At 37.6% G+C, this 22,793-nt stretch overlaps 1 protein-coding gene and 1 pseudogene across 11 annotated transcripts in view; both read left to right on the top strand.

Moving 5' to 3' along the window:
- Nucleotides 1-22,793, top strand: part of CCSER2 (coiled-coil serine rich protein 2) — a 188,410-nt gene that overhangs the window by 53,794 nt on the left and 111,823 nt on the right. Inside the window, exon 1 of one of the 11 annotated variants that reach the window (XM_054521708.2) lies at nucleotides 13,965-14,086. The exons of 9 other annotated variants lie outside the window; for them this stretch is intronic. The gene's annotated coding sequence lies outside the window, so the exon portion shown is untranslated. Of the gene's footprint in view, nucleotides 1-13,964; nucleotides 14,087-22,793 lie in introns of those variants that run through there. One more of the 11 variants, XM_063727172.1, reaches the window with a different exon arrangement.
- Nucleotides 9,760-12,512, top strand: LOC103891642 (transportin-1-like; annotated as a pseudogene).

Here is a 22,793-nt window from a genome sequence, read left to right as displayed (position 1 = left end):
ATTCACATATACTATCTCAGGTGGTTGCACCTTCTCTACATTTTGCTAGTTTTTCACTTTATTTAACAGTATTATACTACTGTCAAACTGTTTTCATTAAACTCTGGTGAGATCATATTGTTGTTGCTTTAAATCTGTATCTGAATAACAAAGATCATAGCAGAACTAAATGAAATTGAAATTAAAAAATCATAAAAATGATCAGTGAAATGAAAACTTGGTTCTTTGTAAGGATAAACAAAATTGACAGGCTGTCAGCTAGATTAGCCAAGAAAAAAAGAGGAAAGATTCAAATAAGCATGATCAGAAGTGGTAAAGGTGATTTTACAGCTGATACCATGGAAATACAAAGGATCATCAGAGACTGCTATGAACATCTCTATGTGCACAAACTAGAAAACCTAGAGGAAATGGATAAATTCCTGCAAACATAACATCCCAAGATTGATCCAGTAAGAAATAAAAATAATGAATAATGAAATTGAATTAGTCATAAAAAAACTACCAACTAAAAAAAGCCCAGGACCAGACAGATTCACAGTCGAATTTTACTAGGCATACAAGAGAGCTGGCATCAATCTTACTGAAACTATTCCAAAAAATTGAGGAGGCGGAGGAATTCCTTCTTAACTCATTGTATGAAACCAATATCATCCTGGTACCCAAATCTGGCATGGACACAACAAAAGAAAAAAACTACTGGCCAGTATCCTTGATGAACACACATGCAAAAGTCTTCAACAGAATACTGGCAAACCAAATCAAACAGCAGCTCAAAAAGATAACTAATCATGATCAAGTGGGTTTTATTTTAGGAATGCAAAGATGGTTCAGCATACACACATCAATAAATGTGATCTACCACATAAACAGATTAAAAACAAAATCCATATGATCATCTCAATAGATGAAGAAAAAGCATTTGATAAAATCCAGTATCCCTTCATGATAAAAACCCTCAGCAAACTAGGCATCAAAGGAACATACCTGAAAACAATAAGAACCCTATATGATAAACCTGTAGCCAACATTATACTGAATAGGCAAAAGTTGAAAGCGTTTCCCATAAGAGCTGGAACAAGACGAGGATATCCACTCCCATCACTCCTATCAGCATAGTCCTAGCCAGAGCAAACAGGCAAGAGAAAGAAGTAAAAGCCATCCAAATTATAAAAGAGGAAGTAAAATTATCTGTTTGTTGATGATATGATCTTATACTTAGAAAACCCTAAAGATTTCTCCAAAGACTTTTAGAATTGATAACTTCAGTAAAGTTTCAGGATACAAAATTAATATACAAAAATTAGTGGTATTTCCATACACCATCAGTGCTCAAACAGAACCAAATTGAGAGCTGAAATCAATTTACAATAAACACACACACACACACACACACACACACACACCCACACCCACACACACACCCCCACACACACACCCACCCACCCCTGGGAATACATTTAACCAAGGAGGTGAAAGACCTTTACAAGGAGAAGTAACAAAACACTGATGAAAGAAATCATAAATGATACAAACAAATTGAAACATTTCATTCTTATGGATTAGAAGAATATCATTAAAATGACCATACTGCTCAAAGTAATCTACAGATTCAAGGCAATTCCCATCAAATTACCAACATCACTTTTCACAGAATTAGAAAAAACAATCCTAAAATTCATGTGGAACCAAAAAAACACCCCAAACAGCCAAAACAATCCTAAGCAAACAAAACAAAGCCAGAGGCATCACATTACCTGACTTCAAACTATACTACAAAGCTGTAGTAACCAAAACTTCATGGTACTGCTATAAAAATAGACACATTGATTAATGGAACAGAATAGAGAACCAAGAAGTAAAGCCACATACATACATCTGACTGAACTTCGACAGAACCAACAAAAATAAACTACGGGGAAAGGACACCCTATTCAATAAATGGTTCTTGGCAGATTGGCTAGCCATGTGAAGAAGAATGAAACTGCACCCCTGTCTCTCACTATACACAAAAATTAAGATGGATTAAAGACTTAAATGTAAGATCAAAAACTATAAAAATCTGTGAAGAAAACCTAGGAAAAACTCTTCTGGACATTGGCTTAGGCGAAAGATTTATAAGTAAGACCTCAAAAGTAAATGCAACAAATCAAAAATAGATAAATGGGACTTAATTAAGCTTTTGCACAGCAGAAGAAACAACAGAGTAAACAGACAGCCTACAGAATGTGAGAAAATATTTCCAAACTATGCATCTGAAAAATGACCAGTATTCAGAATTTACAAGGAACTCAACAAGAAAAAAATGCATAACTCCATTAAAAAAATAGGCAAAGGATATGAACAGACATCTCTCAAAAGAAGACATACAAGCAGCCAACAAACATAAAAAAAAAACATCAGTAATCATTAGAGAGATGCAAATCAAAACCACAGTGAGATTCTACCTCACACCAGTCAGAATGGCTGTTATTAAAAAGTTAAAAAATAAATATGTTGGTGAGGATGTGGAGAAAAGGGAATACTTATAACACTTGGTGGGAATGAAAACTGAAAATTAGTACAACCTCTGTGGAAAACAGTACAGAGATTTAGCAAATAACTAAAAATAGAATTACCATTTGATCCAGCAGTCCTACTACTGGACATCTACCCAGAGGAAAAGAAGTTATTATATCAAAATGATATCTGCACTTGTATGTTTATCACAATAAACATAAATTATCAAAATAGCAAAGTCATGGAATCAACTTAAGTGTCCATTAGTAGTTGATTGGATAAAGAAAATGTGGTGTATATACACCATTGGAATACTATGCAACCATAAAAAAGAATGAAACTGAGACCGGGCCTAGTGGCTCATGCCTGTAATCCCAGCAGTTTGGGAGGCTGAGGCAGGCGATCACTTGAGGCCAGGAGTTCAAGACCAGCTTGGCCAACATGGCTAAACCCTGTCTACAAAACTTAGCCAGGCATGGTGGCACACACCTGCGATCCCAGCTACTCGGGAGGCTGAGGCACAAGAATCACTCGAACCCGGGCAGAGGCTGCAATGGAGGAGGCTGCAGTGAGCTGAGATTATGTCACTGCACTCCAGCCTGGGCAACAGAGCAAGACTCTTTCTCCAGAAAACAAAAAACAACAACAACAAAAGAAGAATGAAGCTGTATTCTTTGTAGCAACATGGACAGAGCTGGAGGCCATTATTCTAAGTATAATAAGTCAGAAACAGGAAATCATATACTGCATGTTCTCACTTGTAAGTGAGAGCTAAACAGTGGGTACACATGGACATAAACATGGAAATAATAGATATTGGGGACTTCAGAAGTGGGGAGGATGGGTGGGGGATAAGAGTTGAAAAATTACCTATTGGGTACAGTGTTCACTGTTTGGGTGATGGGTTTCTGGAAGCCCAAACCTCACCATTATGCAACATGTTCATGGAGAAAACTTACACGTCATGAATCTAAAATCTAAAAAAAGTCTGTATCCATGTTCAGGGCCTTTTTCATACTACTGCTACCTTGCCTACATTCCCGGGCTAAGACCATTTGAGATTATTTATATTTTTCTTAATGCTCCCATCTATTCCTCCTTTAAGGCTGTATTCAGACTTTTATTTTCTCCCCTCCCCCTAAGGGTTAACTGTTCAGTGATGAGACCCCATGACACTTTAAATCACACCCTGGTTTTCTGCCTTTCTCCTTCCTGTTACATCGTGAGGACAGCCTCTTTTCATCTTTTTGTGCTGTGATACTGACTTAGTGTGTGTAGGAAAGGTGCTCGATAAATGGCTCTTTCCAGTTAGAATTAATTACTCCTTTCTTCCTACTTCTAATCATGTTGCTTCCTCCTACATTTGGCACTTTATTTCAGTTTATAGTATACTACTCTGTATTGATCTTCATACCTGCACTGAAGTAATTTTATTTATTTATTTTTTTTGACACAGAGTCTGGCTCTGTGGCCCAGGCTGGAGTGCAGTGGCGCAGTCTCAGCTCACTGTAAGCTCCGCCTCTCAGGTTCACACCATTCTCCTGCCTCAGCCTCCCGAGTAGCTGGGACTACGGGCGTCCACCACTACGCCCGGCTATTTTTTTGTATTTTTAGTAGAGACGGGGTTTCACCATGTTAGCCAGGATGGTCTCGATCTCCTGACCTCGTGATCTGCCCGCCTCGGCCTCCCAAAGTGCTGGGATTACAGGCGTGAGCCACCATGCCCGGCCACACTAAAGTAATTTTGAAGACAAGGACTGGACTTTTCTTTTCTTTTGTTTTTTTGAGACAGAGTCTTGCTCTTCGCCCAGCCTGGAGTGCAATGGCACGATCTCGGCTCACAGCAACCTCCACCTCCTGGGTTCAAGCAATTCTCCTGCCTCAGCCTCCTGAGTAGCTGGGATTACAGGCGCACAACACCATGCCTGGCTAATTTTTTGTAGTTTTAGTAGAGACATGGTTTCACCATGCTGGCCAGGCTGGTCTCGAACTCCTGACCTCGTGATCTGCCCTCCTCGGCCTCCCAAAGTGCTGGGATTACAGCGCGCCTGGCCTGGGCTTTTCTTCAGTAAAATTCTCATTTTCTGATGTTTATGCCCCTTTAACTCAGGTTTTATCGTACATCCTGCATCAGTATTAAGTTTCTTCTTAGTATGTATGTTTAGATTCTATTGCTTTGGGTTAGAATAAAGTCTCAAAGTTTGGTTTGTGATCCATAAGGTTATTTCATGGCTGGACTTTGCCTTGTTTACATTTGTCCTTTCACTGTGAATACATAGCCTTTTTGATCTTTTCTACTGAGGCCACTGTAGAGTGTTATTTTCCACATTCATTCGTACTCATGAAGTGGTGGGAAGGGTTGGATAGATGGTGTTGATGATCTCTACAAAGTGAGGCAGAAACCAGTGTACTTGTACGTATTATAAAGTGACAGCAAAAAGTACAGATGACTCCCCCCCTACCCCCTTGAGCCATTTACACATAAGCTTCCTACCTGAAGCCCTATGGCCTTCAGATACTTTAATACAGTAATTCCCAAACTTTCTGGCACCAGGGACTGGTTTTGGGGAAGACAGTTTTTCCATGGACTGGAGTGCAGATGGAGATGGTTTTAGGATGAAACCCTTCCACCTCAGATCATCAGGCATTAGATTCTCATAAGGTGTGTGCAACCTAGATCCCTCATGTGCGCAGTTCACAATAGGGTTCACTCTCCTATGAGAATCTATTGCTGCTGGTGATCTGACAGGAGGCAGAGCTCAGGCAGTAATGCTCATTTGCCTGCTGCTCACCTCTTGCTGTGCAGCCTAGTTCTTAACCAGCCATAGACTGGTACTGGTCCATGGCCCAGGGGTTAGAGACTTCTGCTTTAATGTATATGTCTTGGAAATAAGAACATTTTCCTGTATAATCACAGAATAACCATTCGCATCATGAAATTAACATGAATGCATTACTACCACCAAATCCTCGGACCCCATTCAAGTTTCTCCATCTGACCAATAACTTTTTTTTTTTTTAGTTGTCAAATGATCCTTTATTGAAATATTTTCCTTTGTGCTTCTTAACTAGCTGGCCATTCTACCGCACCACTGTTTATGTCATCTATGATGTCATGAGGGTGGCGGCCATCAGCATTGCAGCCCACAGACTAGGCAGTCCTCAGGATCTCTTTAATCGTTCCAGAGAGTTCTCTGGCTAAAGATCAGTGCCACATCTGTCGAGCAATGTTGACAATCTCATCAAAAGTCATATTTTCACCTTGTTTAATATTTTCCTGTTTCTTTCTGTCTCCTGGCAGTTCCTTGAGGGCTTTGATGATCGGTGCAGAGGGAGAAGGTACCACGTCAATCTGGGCCTATCTATTCTGAATAGTCAGTTTCACTGTAATTCTCAGATCCTTCGAGGTACTGGTTGCCTTGTGGGCCGATCTTGGGGGCCAGTGCAGATGTGGCATTGACTTTACCTCGGTACACCTCAGATATACAACTTTGATCTCAAAGCTGGGGTGGAACTTCAGCAGCATGGTGGAGGCCGCTGGTGTCGGATGAACCTGGATTTGGTACAACCAAAGAGAGTTGCACCTTGGCCTCTTCTGAGCCAAAAACTGAAGGCAATAATATCTTCTATAGTAAAAAGATCCGTGTTAGAATCACACGCTGGTTTTGTTAATCAGGGACTTTAGTGTCTTCAGTCTCCTGGCCAGTGAGTGCTCCTTCAAGCAGACTCCTGTGCTTTTCTCTTCTCTCATAATTCTTTGAGCACTCCCTTGCTCTTTTGTACAAGATGTTTTAGTCTCATCTTTCATTTTTTTTCTGCCCTAGGCCTGGAATGAGTGATTTCTCCTAGGGCCCTTGTTCTTTTTATTAGGAAATGCTGTTTCAGAGCCAAGTTTTGGGGGCTGGATATGCTCACTGCTATTGAAAAGTTGCTGCTCACAGGCATCTTCAGTGGTGAGAGCTAGGGAATATATTTATATATATACATATATACTTCCACACACATGTATCAATATTTATGTCCACATTATTTATATATTTTGAAAACCATGAATTCACACTAATACCACCAATTCCATCCTAACACCACAGGATTCAATTCTAGTTTTTTCCCTTTCTATATTTGCAGTCCCCATCTCTGACAGTGATAAGCCTGACTCCCATTATTATCCTTAAAATATTTACAGTTATGCATTATTTAACAATGGAAATACATTCTGAGAAATGTGTTAGGTAATTGCATTGTTGTGAAAGCATCATAGAATGTACTTACACAAACTTAGATATTGTAGCCTACTATACACCTAGGCTATGTGATATTAGCCTATTGCTGTTAGGATACAAACCTGTATAGCATGTTACCTTACTGAATACTGTAGGCAATTGTAACAATAATGATATTTGTGTATCTAAGCATATCTAAATATAGAAAAGGTAATGCACTGCACTATGATGTTATGACAGTTACAACATCATTATGTTACTAAGCAATAGGAATTTTTCAGCTCTGTTATAATCTTAAGGGACCAGTTTTATATGCAGTCATTGACCAAAATGTTGTTATATGGTGCACGACTGTTCTTATTTGATTAATTTCCTTCTTTATAACCCACTTCACTTCTGCCACCATATCCTTTTCCACATCGATGTCTTTCTCATCCTACTTGGGCTCTGAAACCTCTACACTATTAATACATGGATTATTTGAAGGAGGATTTATGGAGATGATCTTGGACATCTTAATCTTAATCATACAGATGCAGTATAAATATTCTAAGACCTTAACATGTATCTGTTTTTTGTTGTTTTTTTTTTCTTTTTTATGGAGTCTTGCTCTGTCACCCACGCTGGAATGCAGTGGCATGATCTCGATCTCAACTCACTGCAACTTCTGCCTCCTGGGTTCAAGTGATTCTCCTTCCTCAGCCTCTTGAGTAGCTGGGATTACAGGCACACAGCACCATGCCTGGCTAATTTTTGTATTTTTAGTAGAGATAGGGTTTCACCATGTTGGCCAGACTGGTCTCGAGCTTTGATCTTAAGTAATCCACCTGGCTTGGCTTCCCAAAGTGCTGGGATTATAGGTGTGAGCCACCGTGCCTGGCCAGGCATATATCTGCTTTATTATCATAATGAATGACATTAAAAAATCATGAAAAATGCTTCTGTGTGTAATACGCTTTATAGGATCTGGATCATTTAGTGTGATTAATATGGAAGCTTGGATCTAGAAGTCTGCAGAGAGCTAAAAGCTTCATTTTTTCAAACAATATTTCAAAATTTGGTGTAAACTCTGATTTTTAGGGAATCCAAATTAGATTATCTTAATGGTCAGTTTATGTGATAGTGTTTAATTATAATCAGTCATGAAAGTGCATGGCAACTAATGTTGGAAGGATTTGTAAGAATCCTGAGATAAGCTCAACCCTGAAGATTGGAGAAGCATCTATTTCAAAATTATTTGAAAAGGGAAAAACATTGCTTATTTAGAAAAAGATAGCACATATGATACTATGTTTGTAGAGATAAAGAATTTACTGCCCTTTAAAAGCATCTTATTAAGGGTGCTAAGTATCCAGAACTTTTTTTTTTTTTTTTTGTAATTAGGGTCAGACTGAATAAAAAACACATTTGTAAATCTATTAATGTATTAGTTTTCTCTCATTGCTGTGACATATTACCACAGTTAGTAGTTTAAAACAGTATTTATCTCAAGTCCAAAATGTGTCCCACTGGGGCAAGGCTGTGTTCCCCTGGATGCTCTAGGAAAGCACCTAGACCTCCGTTCTTCCATTCACTTGGCCTTTTACTATTTGGCAAAGCTGTAGTGTATTTTATATGCAGAAAAATTAGATGCTATAGGATCAAGGTCATAGAGATTATTTAGTCTTATGCATTTATTTCATAAATAAAGATAGTGAGGCCTAGAAAGGTAAAGTCATATAGTCACTCTAGCAATGCAGAGTAAAACTTGGAACAACTGGCTCCCAAGTCATTGTTTTTACTGCCACCATAGATTTATACTAGGTTTCTCCTTTAAGGTAAAGAAGAACCTGTTTAGCGCTGTTCTCTATTTTCTGTCTGTTACCAAAAGACTCCCTTTTGGAGAATGGTTCACTTGGACTCTTATTGGAGAAACCTTTTTTGAAAACCAAACATTCAGATGATCTGCTTCTGCACTTGTTTTTATCTTTGTACCAAACTATAGTAGAGTCTGAGAACAAAAGGAGAAAAGGCAGTATATGGAGGGTTTTCTATATATGTTTCTTTTTGGTTCATTCATTTATGTTCAGCTTGCTTTTAAAAATTGCTTTCTGTTTGCTATGGCTGGAAGAATGTTGAATGCTTTAAGAAAGGGCAGGAGGGATTGTGGAGTGTATGAGGAACTATGAGAAGGCCAGGATATCCTGAGCACTGACTCAGAGGAAAGAAGTGGCAGGAGAGGAGGCTGTCAGTACAGAGCTTTTATAGAGCTTGAAGGATTTGGATCTTTGCCTTAAAAACTGAAGGCAAGCAGTTGGAGAATTTTAAATTGCAAAAAATTTCATTCAGTTTACATTTTTAAAATGCTTTGTATGAAGATTGAATTAGAGGGGAGCTAGACAGGATCATGGAAGCTAATATTCAAGTGAGAGGTGGTAGTAGCTTATGATATTGTGGTGGCAAAGTGGAGATCTGGCGGGGTGAGTAGTTTTGAAAATGGGTTTAGAGGGTACAGTTGACCAAATTCCATTATTGATTGACTGTAGTGGTGAAAAACATCACCTCCCTACCTTTAGAAGTTATAACTAGTGTTTCTGCTTTCATTCATTTTGCCAAATTATTTTATCACCAGTTTGACTTGTTACTTTTCTTGTGGCTTTCCCATTCCTTCTATGTCACATCTGCGCTTTGGCTTTTTTCTTTTCATAATCTGCTCTCACTTTTATTTCAGTCTGTCTAGTCACTTTTAATCTCTAGTTACTACTACATGTTCCTGAATGTATCGTTGATACTTTGTTATCTCTCTTGTCTCTCCTATAAGTTTCTGGCACCAAGTAAGGACTCAATAAATAATTGCTGAAATGGATGTCATGATGACGTTTGATAAATACTGCCTTTTAATTCAAAATAAATAGAAACATTTAAATTAAAAGTACTGGCGCTGGGTGGCTGTGGCGGCGGCGGCGGCAGCAGCAGCAGCAGCAGCAGACGACGACGTTGGCGGCTGGGCTGCCAGGAGCAGTTCCGCTGGGTTTTGCCATTCAGGGCACCCCAGCAAACTAAGATGGAGTATGAGTGAAAACCTGACAAGCACGAGCTTCAGCAAATCCTGCAGCTGTTGAAGGAGTCCCAGTCCCCAGACACCACCATCCAGAGAACTGTGCAACAGAAACTGGAACAACTTAATAAATATCCAGACTTTAACAACTGATTTTTGTTTTTACAAAATTAAAATCTGAAGATGAACCCACAAGATCTCATCTTGAAGAATAATGTGAAAGCACACTTTCAGAACTTCCCAAATGGTATAACAGACTTTTATTAAAAGTGAATGTTTAAATAATATTGATGACTCCTCTCCTCTGATTAGAGCCACCATTGGTATTTTGATCACAACCATAGCCTCCAAGGGAGAATTGCAGAATTGGCCTGACCTCTTACCAAAACTCTGTAGCCTGTTGGATGCTGAAGATTACAACACCTGTACAGAGGGAGCATTTGGCACCCTTCAAAAGATTTGTAAAGATTCTGCTGAGATTTTAGGTAGTGATGTTTTAGATCATCCTCTCAACATCATGATTCCCAAATTTTTACAGTTCTTAAAGCACAGTAGTCCAGAAATAAGGTCTCATGCTGTTGCATGTGTCAGTCAGTTTATCATCAATAGGACTCAAGCTCTAATGTTGCACATTGATTCTTTTATTGAGAATCTCTTTGCATTGGCTGGTGATGAAGAACCAGAGGCACGGAAAAATGTGTGCCGAGCACTTGTGATGGTTTGAAGTTTGAATGGATCGCCTACTCCCTCACATGCATAATATAGTTGAGTACATTCTACGTAAGACTCAAGATACATGGCCATGTTTTCACTGATCAAGGACAGTGGCTCAGCAATATGATGAAGATGGAATTGAAGAGGAAGATGATGATGATGATGAAATTGATGATACAATTTCTGACTGGAATCTAAGAAAATGTTCTGCTGCCCTAGATGTTCTTGGAAATGTGTATCGTGATGAACTGCTGCCACATGTTTTACCCCTTTTGAAAGAATTACTTTTTCATCATGAATGAATTGTTAAAGAATCAGGCATCTTGGTTTTAGGAGCAGTTGCTGAAGTTTGCATGCAGGGCATTATTCCATACTTGCCTGAGCTTATTCCTCACCTTATTCAGTGCCTCACTGATAAAAAGGCTCTTATACATTCCATAGCATGCTGGACTCTTAGCCGCTATGCACACTGGGTAGTCAGCCAGCCACCAGACACGTACCTGAAGCCATTAATGAGTGAATTGCTAAAGCACATCCTGGAGAGCAACAAGAGAGTACAAGAAGCTGCCTGCAGTGCCTTTGCTGCCTCAGAAAAGGAGGCTTGTACAGAACCTGTTACTCACTTTGCTTAGATACTTGATACCCTGGTCTTTGCATTTAGTAAATACCAGCATAAGAACCTGCTCGTGCTTTACAATGCCTTAGGAACATTAGCAGATTCAGTAGGACATCATTCAAACAAACCAGAATATATTCAGATGCTAATGCCTCCACTGACCCAGAAATGGAACATATTAAATGGTGAAGATAAGGATCTCTTCCCTTTACCTGAGTGCCTATCTTCAGTTGCCACAGCACTGCAGTCTGGCTTTCTTCCATACTGTGAACCTGTGTAAGAGACAATGAGGAAAACTTGCGCAAGCCATGCTAAACAATGCTCAACCAGATCAATATGAAGCTCCAGATAAAGATTTTATGATACTGGCTCTTGATTTACTGAGTGGCCTGGCTGAAGGACTTGGAGGCAGCATTGAACAGCTGGTAGCCCAAAGTAACATCCTAACACTAATGCATCAGTGGATGCAGGATAAAATGCTAGAAGTTCGACAGAGTTCTTTTGCCCGGTTAGGTGACCTCACAAAAGCTTGCTTTCAGCATGTTAAGCCTTGTATAGCTGATTTCATGCCAATACTGGGAATCAACCCAAATCCAGAATTCATTTCAGTCTGCAACAATGCCACATGGGCAGTTGGAGAAATCTCCATTCAAATGGGTATAGAGATGCAGCCTTATATTCCTATGGTGTTGCACCAGCTTGTAGAAATCATTAACAGACCCAACACACCAAAGACATTGTTAGAGAATACAGCAATAACGATTGGTCGTCTTGGTTACGTGTGTCTTCAAGAGGTGGCCTCCATGCTACAGCAGTATGAAGACCCTGGTGCACCTTTCTGAGAAACATAAGAGACAATAAGGAAAAGGATTCAGCATTCCGTGGAATTTATACCATGATCATTGTGAATTCCAGTGGTGTAATCCAAGATTTTATATTTTTTTTGTGATGTTGTTGCATCATGGATTAACCCAAAAGATGATCTCAGAGACACGTTTGGTGTAAGATCCTTCATGGGTTTAAAAATCAAGTAGGTGATAAAAATTGGAGGCATTTCTCTGACCAGTTTCCTCTTCCCTTAAAAAGAGCGTCTTGCAGCTGTTTATGGTGTTTAATACACGTAAGCTGCAGTCCCAAAATTAGGGGTCCTTCAGTCTTGGAGACTATGAGGGAGCCTCTGCACCCAGGGAAAATGCTACCCTTTATGGGGGGAAGGGTAAACCAGTAGGGAATACACTACAATCTCAACCCTACTGGAAGGGGCAGGAGGGAGGTGTTGCTGTCACTGTGTTAAGTCGATGTTGGGAAACATTTTAACACCTGGAGCCTTTGTGGGTGGAAATATGTCTCCAATTACAACTCTGCACTGGATTTGAAGAAGAAAAAAAAAAAAATCTGCTCAGTCTACTCACAAAACAGCACATTGTGGAATATTATGGAGAATTGTAACAAAACAGGAACCATATAAAGGATGCATAGGGACAAGAAAGAGGAACAATTCTATAGCGCATAATAAAGGAAACCTAAGAATGGGAGTTACAAATAGTAAAGAAAGCTTTTTTTTTTTTTTTTTTTTTAAAGTTTTTTTTTTTTTTTAATCCAAGTTTTCCCACATGATGGGGCTTTGTTTTGCATGTTGATGAAGAACTGCACAAACAGAACTAATATAGTTAAAATCAGCTTGCCTTCCCATAGTAGAAGCAGGTTCTTGGAAGTTACAATTTAAGGTACCCCAAAAAAGTTGGAAATAAAACAAACATGAACAATGAAGCACCCTGTAAAATGCCAAATGAGTCACTCCTTTTACCTTTTTTGGGCTGGGCAGGCTGGGTGGAATAAATGGGGTTTGGTATATCAAACTAAAGATGACATCTTAATTTTGCATTGAATATTAATGTAGCGGATATAATTTGATGGTTGTACTTCATTAGATTTAATTTCTAGGCCAATATGTTATTTTTTAAAGTGTAGTTTAAGGGTTAGGCATGCTTTCTGGCTCATAGTGGTTGAAAGTAATTTAAATTAGTGGGGAAGTAGCATGCTTGCATCACATAGAGTGAGATTGGTATTCATTTACCTATGTTGCAGCAATTTGTGTTGCAGTTCACCAATTTAGTGTAGCCCTGCTACACTAAATTGTTCCTTCTTAAGATTTGTGGGTTTTATTTTCATTAAGAATATAGATATATAAAGTACTGTAGCTTACAGCTAGTCCCTGAAATATCTTTTTTAGGATCTGTTAGGAATAAGATTGATATTGCATTGTGTGTAACCTGCACAATGTGGAAAGCTGATATACCTGTACAAAATCTTTGCCTCTGTGCTGTCAGTGTGATGTGCTTTCTGCATGGTTATATACTACTCATGATTCTATCAAAATTTCTAAAATTTAAATTACGTGGTAAAAGATGTGTAAAAGGCTGCATAAATGTCAGTTGGCACATAAAGACAATTGTAGAAGTTGAAAAATGATTGCTGTATATCAGTGTTTATCCCCACTCAACACACTGCCTTCTAAGCTTCCTTTTTTTTGTTCAAAGCATGATCTTAAAGATATGTTTAAGTTAATGGGTGTAATGCTGGGTTCCTACGCTGTATTTTGGTGCATGTTGGTGGCCCTCTGTGCCGTAGATATATGCACATAGGTTGCAAGTTAAAAGCTACAGAGTGAAAGTTGGTTTGGATCCTCTTCATTTCATTTGTTTAGCTTTTCTGTTATTTTTCTCTACTTACATGTATTCCTGTGAATAAATCCTTGTTAACCCTTAAAAAATTAAAGGTACTGTTTAATACTTTTCACTTAGTTTTCTATATACATTATGACATAACCTATTTACAAAGTAAGTTTCTAAGGTATCACGTGTCATAATAGCAAGATGCAAGTAACTAAAAATGTGATGCTAGCATAGATGTGGTAGTGGAGGGACAGCTTATAGAAAGTTGAGATGGTCCTAATGTAGGTAAATAGAAATCTCAAACTGATATTGATACTTTCAGGTATGCTTTGACATTGAGTTACAAAATTTGAACGAATAGAAGGGAGCTACTCCAACTCAGTAGTGAATCTTCCATGTACATTTAATTATCAGTATAGATCTTTTTGTCCTATTAATATAACTTTTTTGTGTGAAGAAAAGTTTAAATGTATGAAATGTAGTTGTTGTGATTCTTTAAACATAATTATATTTTTCTTCATTCAGTATTAATGTTTCTTATAGATTAAGTATGTTACAATATGAAGTTCAGTTCAATAATTCTTGAGCTTCTACTATGCTCCAGGCATACTCTTAATTTCTGAGGACACTGAGGTGGATAAGGCTGTCCTTGTCCTTAATTAGTTCAAAATCTTATTTGATAGGCAGATAAATTATAAACACATGATCATAGTATGAATTTATAAATGATTAGTATGCATGTGCTCTTGAAATAACAAAAGGAAAGTGTGTGTGTGTGTGTGTGTGTGTGTGTGTGTGTGTGTGTGTGTGTGTGTTAGGGGGGTCATTCAGAAGCTTTTGAAGAGGAAGTTAACTTGTGAGTTGAGTGTTGAAGAATGAGTGCAAGTTTTACCAGTTGGCCAAGGAAATTAGATGGTGAGCATTTTAGTGTATGGAACAGCATGTACAGCATGAGTATATCACAAAATCATGATGTGTGAGAGGAATATCAGCATTGCTGAGTATAGGGTGTGGCGTAGAGGGTAGTTGGAAATGACCCCAGGGAAGTAAGATGGTGGAAAGGAAGGAAAATTCAGTATCTCAAACTGAAAGGACAAATGATATTTATAAATCAGATTTTTAAAATAAGAAAGATATAACATTAAATATTATAAATATTTCTTTATCAGATCCTCATACACCCCGCCTATACATGTGACCATAAACAGAGTACTTTTTTTCTGAACATTTTTTCTCATAAAAATGAAGTTACTGGGTTACCTAAACTCCTTCTTGATCAAAGCCTGTGTTGCAGAGAAAAAGTCAGTGAACTTAAAAGTAATTTGTTAATAAACAGAGTAGGTGGGGTGCAGTGGATCATGCCTGTAGTTCCAGCACTTTGTGAGGCTGAGGTGGTAGGATTGCTTGAGCCCAGGAATTTGAGACCAGACTGAGCAATGTAACAAGACCCCATCTGTACAAAACACTAAAAAATTAGCCAGGCATGGTGGCATATGCCTGTGGTTCCAGCTACTTGGGAAGCTGAGGTGGGACGGTCACTTGAGTCCAGGAGGTTGAGGCTGCAATGAGCCATGATTGTGCCACTGCACTCCAGCCTGGGTGACAGAGTGAGACCCTGTCTTAAAAAAAAAAAAAAAAAAAAAAAAAAAGAACAGAGTGTAATATGTTCCTTTTACCTAGCATAGTACCTGGCATAGAGTAGTTGTATAATGGGTAATATTTTTGGAGAAAATATTGAATTCTGCGATTTGGATCAAGTAGCTATTACAAAATTGTTATAGTTAATGAGGACACTGAAGCTAAGAGTCTTTCACTAATTGAATGAATTTTAGGAGTTGTTGAAGTTGCTATTCTAGCCTGAATAAGTAATTAAATATTTTTCAATTTAGGTTATTCGGTTTTATTGTCCTATGGTGATTATAAGTATTGCTTTCAGGCTCTTCAACTTCTAGTGGCATTTGTGTGGTACTTCCGCAATCTTTTATCCCTTTCCTGGTCTTGGAAGTCAGGCAACCTGTATTAGCAGAAGCTGCCAGCTTGGTAGCTTAAGTTGGGTTGCATGGAGACACAGATAGGAAAGTTGGTCTGTGGAACCTCTTTCTACCTTTTAGTACATGGTGAAGGAGAAAATAGCATGAGAACATTAGACCAACCATTGGGAAACCAGATTTCAGCTGTAGCTGAGTAAGTAGTGTCTCATATGACCACAAAATATTCCAGGCTTATCTTGTATTTTCCCTGCCCTAGCCCTTGAGTCGTCATGTCTCCAAGGAAGATTTTTATTGAAGAATGAGATTTAGAAACCAAGATCTGGGGCCTAGGTGTGTTTGTTGCTACTGAGGTGTAATTGCTTTTAGTTATTGTGGCAGACAGAACTGACAATTATATGTATACACACACACTTCTCTTCTATATTTATTTCTGTATCCATTTCTACATATATAAAGACCAAGAGTTCACATGGATACCTTTGACTCCAATCAAATGCCACAGAATTTGTTCTAGCCTTTCTTCTTATTTTTAAGCCTTTTCTCAGAAAGTGAGAAACTTGGTTTCTCAACCACAATATATTTACTTAGTTATTCAACACTGTGTGTGTGTGTGTGTGTGTTTGTGTGTGTAAGGATTATAGTATATATTTATACATAGTTATAGATATAGTATATATTTATGGTATATTATATACCATAACTATACTATATTTATACTATATTATATACACACAGAGTTTCAGAATTGCTAACTTACACCCTATGAAAAAGATTTACTAACTTACAATATTTGTTTAGCATTTTTTTTAAACCTTAACCTTACAGAATACAATAAGTACTGTTTTCCAAGTTTACTTATGTTAGTTCTTTTAGTTCTCAATCCTTTCAGTGTGATTGTATTATTCATTTGTAATACTTTTAGGTTCATTTGTTGCTATTTGTATTTCGTTTTGGGTTCTGCCCATATCATGGTTTATTTAAAGTACTTATTTATTTCATGTTACTTCATAGAGATCTTCCCTTTTCTTCTCTTTTAAAAAATATTTTATTTTTAAATTTTAACCTATGTATGTATTTGTTTGTTTATTTTGAGACTGGGTTATGAGACTGGCTAATTTTTGTATTTTTGGTAGAGATGGGGTTTCACCATGTTGCCAAGGCTGGTCTTGAACTCCTGGGCTTAAGTGATCCACCCGTCTTGGCCTTCCAAAGTGTCGGGATTACAGGCGTGAGCCACCACATCTGGCCGAGATCATCCTTATTCTTTTTGTACTGCTGTATTACTATTTATTTTGTAGATTGTGCATTGTTTATTCAATTACTCTCCCAACAATGGGCATCAAGATTGTTTCCAATATTTTACAGTTATAAACTGCCGTAATGACTATGCTAGTGTAGAGCATTATTATTTTTGTAATTTAGATAAAAAACATATCCACCACCTTACTTGTGTCCATACCAGCTCCTATTCGGTTGTTTAGAAACTTCTGCATATAAAAGTGCTAGTCAGTATTACTATATGATAGTTGTTATGCATGGTATTCTATTTTCCTAGAACATTCCAGTCACTTTCTACTCTTACCTAAAGCTTACTGGTAAATCTTAAGTGCATTGATTAATACATCTCTGGTATTACCATAATCTACTGATAAAATCATCCTATGATATTTTTATTACCACCTCCCCCAAAGTATAATGTCCTTAAGATATGAAATTCTTCAGTAAAACAGAACAAAAAGAAAAGCTTTTAAAAAATGTTACTGAAACTTCATTTGATGTAATATACAAAAATGTGATGGGGCTGTCCTCAGGTTAAATGGGCACTGATGGATGCACTGTAACTTGACTGGTTTGAGGACAGAAAATTGAGCCTAAAATAAGGAAATTCTGACTGCTGAAGGAATTGAGGTCACTCAATACATTCATTTTCTCTCATCTAACAAAAAGACTACACATACCACTAATGCACTTGGCATTTTGATTTATTAAATATATATGTTAACTGAAGTCTGCCATCCACTGTTATAATCAGTATAGCTAAAATTACTCATCTGAAACCTGTGAAGGCTGAAGTAAAAAAGTAAATTTTAAAAGGCTTAAGTAAAGTCCAGTCAAACAAAACTTGATTTGAGCTTACTGCTGAGGTCTACAACATATTACATTACTGCAACCATTAGAAGTCCCACCAGTCACACCTGACTCTTCTTTTTCAGGTGCTAATGTGCTTCTGTAGTGGACTATTTCTGTTTCAGCCTTCTGTAAGGCATCACAGAAAGGAAGGAACAAATATTTAAATTATAGAAAGTGAATGCAGTAAGAATAGGATTGACTCTAAAACAGTAGAAACAAATAAGCCTAATTATAGCATTTGAGAAACAGGGTGTATTCGTTTTCTCTGGCTGCTGTGACAAAGTACCACAAATACAGTGGCTTAAAACAACACACTGTTTGTTATCTTACTATCCTAGAGAGGATACTAGCTTACAAGTCAGACACATGTCTCTGCAGGCTAAAATCAAGATGTCAGCAAGGCTAGGTGCCTTCCTGGAGACTGGAGGGAAGAATCCATTTCCCTGTCTTTTCCAACTTCTAAAAACTGCCTTTGGTTCATGACTTCCTTCCTCTGTCTTCAAACCCAGCAACACTGCACCTCTTTGAACATTCTCCTTCTGTCTGTCTTCTGCCTCCCTCTTCCATTCTGAGTGATTATTATACATTGGGCCCCCTCAGATAATCCAGGATAATACCTCTATTTTAAGGTCAGCTGACTGGCAACCATAATTCCCTCGTTGCCATGTAAGCTATCATATTTACAGGGATGATTCTGCTTATCAGGAAAATTATTTCATTTCTCTGGAACTCCTGTTTTTATTGTAGTAGAATCCTTAAAATATTTTGAGAAGCCATAATTTCAGCATGGAGACCCCAAAATGAAACAGAATTTGTTTGTGCCTTTTCAAAGGAGCTACGTACTTTCCTACTCATTTCTTCCTCTTTATTTCTCAGATTTTGAATTTATACCTGTTTATTTTTAAAGTTCCTGGGTGTTAAGGTAGGTTTGTTCCGGGGAAGGATAGAGAAAAATCTAAGATCATTTCTGGAGAGCAGAAGAGAAATTTGTAAAGAATTGAGCTCTAGCTGAAGTCTACCCTCTGTGGTTAATAATTCACAGGGAATACAGTGATGAACAGACTTTTTTTTTTAAGTAATAATTTTGTTTCATAGGGTATTCTTTGTGAAGAATTTATGTAGACATATTCACAGAGCCTTGTTCTGTTTTCTTGGTCTGGGAACCAATATATTTTAAGGAAGTTTCTTCTGTACAGTGCCTGTATTCTGGTGATGTTTTGTAAACTTGTTTAAAGTTGGTCACTCTTACCACATCTGGCCATTTGAGTTTTACAGAGAGTTAGAGTCATGGCCTGAGCCTATTTTCCAGAAAGATTTTTTAAATTTAATTTTTATATATTTTGGGAATACAGATGCAGATTTTTCACATGCGTATATTGTGTAGTGGTGAAATCTAGGCTTTTAGCATACCCATCACCTGAATAGTGATCATTTTGCCTATTGGTAAGTTCTCAGCCCTCACCTCCTTCCCATCCTCCTACCTTTTGTGGTTTCCAGTGTCTGTTATTCCACTCTGTATGTCTAGCTGTACCCATTGTTTAGCTCCCACTTATAAGTGAGAGCAAGTGATATGTGACTTCCTGTTTCTGAGTTATTTCACTTATAATGATACCCTCTAGTTCCATGTTGCTGCAAAAGACATGATCTCATTCTTTTTTTATGGCTGAGTAGTATTCCATGGTGTGTATGTATTTCCCACACTTCCAGAAACAGTTTACCTGAATCTCTTGGAGTAGGAATTTTTGGGTGTCACAATGAGAGTGGGAGATAGGAACACTGGATTAGAAGTCACTGGGGATGAGGTGTTAGTCTGGATTTATTTATTTTCACTAAATATGTTTTGGGTACCTACCAGCTAGTAATTTTAAATAAGATAATGGCATTTTTTAACACTTCCTGGAGAATTTGTTCCATTATTCTTTTAAATCTGGAAAATGTTCATCATATTTAATTATTATATCCCCTCCATTGTTTCTGTGCCCCTTTTCTAGAACTTCTAATAATTGGCTGTTATATCTCTGTTGAGCCTCTTTTTCATTTTCTCTTTGTTTTCATTTATTTTTTAAACCTTTGTTCTTTTACCTTTTTTGGCCTTTTTTTTTTTTTTTGAGAGATTTCATAGAGTTTATTTTTAAACCAGGCAATCACTTAACCCTTTATGGAAATTTCAAATATATTCACTTGTTATTTTCTGTCCTTTTTTTTTTTTTTTCCTTCTTTAAGTAACCATCTTACTGGGCATTAAGTGGTATTTTATTGTGGTTTTGATTCGTTTATTCTCAAATGAAGTTGAACTTTTTTGTGTGTTTATTGTCTATTTGTATATCTTTAGAGAAATGTTTTTTCAAGTCCTTTGCCCATTTAACTGGGCTGTTTGTATTTTTGTTGTTGAGTTGTAAGGGTTGTTTATATTTTCTTGATACTAGATTCTTACCAAATGTGTGAATTGCAAATATTTTCTCCCATTCTGTAGGCTTCTTGATAATGTCCTTTGATATACAAGTTTTTAATTTTTATGAAGTCCAGTTTATCTATTTTTGTTGTCATTGCTTATGCTCTTAATATCGTATCAAAGAATTCATTGCCAGTCCAAAGTAAAAGTCACAAAGATTTATCCTTATGTTTTTGTTTTGTTTTGTTTTTTAAAAAAGTCGGGGTTTTGCTATGTTGCCTAGGCTGGTCTTGAACTTCTGGACTCAAGCAATCCGCCTGCCTTGGCCTCCTGAAGTGCTAGAATTACAGATGTGAGCCACCGCACCCAGCCTCTTTTGTTTTTTTCTGAGAGTTTTATGGTTTTAGTTCTTATATTGAGGCCATTGATCCATTTTGTGTTTTTGTATATGGTGTGAGGTAATGATCTGACTTCGTTCTTTTGCCATCGGTTGACAGTTTTTTTCTTTCACCATTTTAAAAGTGCCATCTGAGACCAGGCACAGTGGCACATGCCTGTAATCCCAGCACTTTGGGAGGCTGAGGCAGGTGGATCACCTGAGGTCAGGAGTTTGAAACCAGCCTGGCCAACATGGCGAATCCTCATCTCTACTAAAAATACAAAAATTAGCCTGGCATGGTGGCGGGCACCTGTAATTCAAGCTACTTGGGAGGCTGAAGCAGGAGAATTGCTTGAACCAGGGAGGTGGCAGTTGCAATGAGTGGAGATCGCGCCACTGCACTCCATCTTGGGCAACAAAAGCAAAATTCCATCTCTAAATAAATAAATAAATGCCATCTAGCCAGGTGCCATGTCTCACACCTGTAATCTTAGTACTTTGGGAGGCTGAGGCAGGCAGATCGCTTGAACTGAATGAGAATGAAAATATATTTTATCAAAATTTGTAGAATGTAACTAAAGCAGTGCTTAGAAGGAAATTTATAGTGATGAATACTTGCATTAGAAAAAAAGAAGGGCCTCCAATCAGTAATCAAAGCTTGTACCTTAAGAAACTAGTAAAAAATCAAATTAATTCCAAATCAAGTAGAAGGAAGGAAATAATAAGGAAAATAGAGATTAATGGAATTAAAATCCCAAAAGTAATTGAGAAAAAGCAATGAAATTGAAAGGTGGTCTTTGAAAAGATCAATAAAATTGATAAACATTTAGCAAGACTGACAAAAGCATAGTGAAACAAAGATTACAGGGTTGAAGGAAAAAGATACTGCTACAGGCTCCACAGACATTAAAAAGATGAGAGAAAACTATGAGAAATTAAGCACATAAATTTTTACTACTTGAGTGGACCAATTCCTTAAAGGCACAAACTACTAAACTTCACCCAAGTTGAAATAGATAATTTGAATAGCCCTATAACCATTAAAGAATTTACTCTGTGGAAAAAAAAATTCCAAAAAAGATCTTGTCCACATGGTTTCACTGGCCAATTTTACCAAACAATTAATGAGGAAATAACAGTAATTCTACATAGACTCTTCCCGAAAGTAGAAGAAAATGGAAAGATATCCCCAATTTATTTTACAAATCCAGCAATAACCTCACGCTAAAACCAGACAAATAAATTATGTGAAAAGGAAACTGCAGTCCATTATCCCTCATTAACATCGTAGTGCATGCTTGTAATTTTATGTGGCTTCAGCAGCCATTTCAAATGCAGGTTAAACTTTCTAATGCCAGAGGCAGAGGCAGGCCATAGTCACCCTTGACACAGTTTCCAGTTCTATACTACACCCAAATGACAAGCTGGTGGCCAGAGGTAAGAATTGAGAGGCCTGACTTCTGCCTAGCAGACAGCGTTCTCTTTCCCACAGCTTGCATTAAATGGACCATTCACTTATTTGCTGATGAACTTAAAGTGACCACACCCTATTTCCCAATAATACTAGTTGCCAAACTCTCTTTTTCTCTCTACCTGCCTGTGCTCTGTGTGTGGCCTTAAGGCATTCCCTGTATGCTTCAAGGTCTGTAAGTACTTAAAAACTCTTAAATTTTCACATTGTGTGTGTTTCATTGAAGCCATGTCCACAATCTGACCCATAACTGCAATGCCTGCTCTGAAGTAATCCATGCAAGTGAATACCGTGGGAGCACTCTTTTGTCAGGGCCTCTGGTGGCTGCTGGTGACAGTAGCTCCCAGCCTGTGTTGACAGAGAAACTTGAAGAGTTTTATTCAAAATAAAGATAGTCTTAAAAGTCTTAATATAATGTCAGCATATTGAAACTAACATGTGAAAACAAAACAAAACAAAAATATAATGTCAGCAAATTGAAACCAACATGTAAAACAATGAAACAACAAAAACCAAACACTATTTGCCAAATGGGCTTATCCTAGGAATGCAAGGTTGAAAATCGATCAGTATAATCTATCATGTTAACAGTTTTATGGGAAAACAAATCCTAACAATTGTTGGAGAAAAGACATTTCATGTAGCAAAATATAACATCAATTAATG

Source organism: Pongo abelii, chromosome 8 (genome assembly GCF_028885655.2).
Source record: "Pongo abelii isolate AG06213 chromosome 8, NHGRI_mPonAbe1-v2.0_pri, whole genome shotgun sequence".
NCBI lineage: Eukaryota > Metazoa > Chordata > Mammalia > Primates > Hominidae > Pongo > Pongo abelii.
The sequence above is the reverse complement of the archived record's forward strand: the minus strand, read 5'-3'. Positions and strand labels throughout refer to the sequence as shown.